The sequence below is a fragment of the Penaeus monodon genome, chromosome 32 (assembly GCF_015228065.2).
Source record: "Penaeus monodon isolate SGIC_2016 chromosome 32, NSTDA_Pmon_1, whole genome shotgun sequence".
Taxonomy (NCBI): Eukaryota; Metazoa; Arthropoda; class Malacostraca; order Decapoda; family Penaeidae; genus Penaeus; species Penaeus monodon.
Genome location: NC_051417.1, coordinates 34,677,969 through 34,679,121, shown reverse-complemented (window position 1 = coordinate 34,679,121; position 1,153 = coordinate 34,677,969).

Here is a 1,153-nt window from a genome sequence, read left to right as displayed (position 1 = left end):
ATGATTTCTTCTACTGAACAATTTTTCCATTCTATGTTCATTCAGCTTGGAGTTTTAAGAGTTTTATATTTGCACATTGTGTATTATGTTTTATAACATACTTCACAGAAACTAGTTATGTTTCCCAGTTCTGTTACCCTGTGGAAGGTTATTATATGGGGACCCAGTTATTAATATAAGCATTTGCAATATGTTACCAAAGGATGTTTGCCTCTTGTGAAGTTAATAATGTCCGAGGAGGTAGTGTAAAGACTTGCTGCCTCTTTGTAGAACATGACATTCCAGAAAGAAATGTTACTTTACAGATCTATTCTTACAACAGAGATGACTAAATATTTACAAGTATTTTTATTGAATATACAATTTTGTCTGTAAATTGAGATATTTTCTTGTAATGAAAAGGCAGGTCCCTTGTCTAAATATGATCAGAAAAATGCTTAAATCAGAAAAGAAGCTTTTGATTTTATTACAAGCTTTCTAATATGATACTGAAAGCATGAAATGTTAGTATGTGAAAGGAATTTTACCATTTTATTAGTTTTTTTGATGAATGTCATTATGAAAGTCATAGAATTTTGAGGTACTATTTTTCAATTTTGTGAAGGTCTGGATGAAGGAGAGCTAGTATTGTTTTAGTTTATGTGTGTTTTTACAAATGCCAAATGAGAAATTACTTTGGTATTTATTTTAAATTCTTTTCCTTTTTGTATTGTTTTATAATAATAATAATTTTTTTTACATAGCTTTAGAAAGTATTGTTAGCTAGTACTGATTACTAGTTTTCCAGCAAGACAGTGATTTAAGAGATTTTTTTTTTTTCTTATTGGAACCTGGTCAAGACGCAGACTGTATCGTAAACAGGTAAATTCCAGAGCCTGTGAATCTGAACTGGTGGGCCAATCCCATTTCTAGGGGCATGTATGGTCATGCCACACAAGCTAGGGTGAAGACATGAGTCGTTGGCAGCGGGGCCCAGGCCACAACCCGGGAGAGAGGGCTTGCGTATCGGGAAATCACCCATCAGCATTGGGGTAACTAGTAAATAGAGCTCAAAACGTATTTCTGTGCTAGGAACTACTTAAAACTGTGTGGGATTTTTGTGAGTTACTAAACTATTATTCAAAATAGATCTTTCATGCTATTTGGAAGAAGG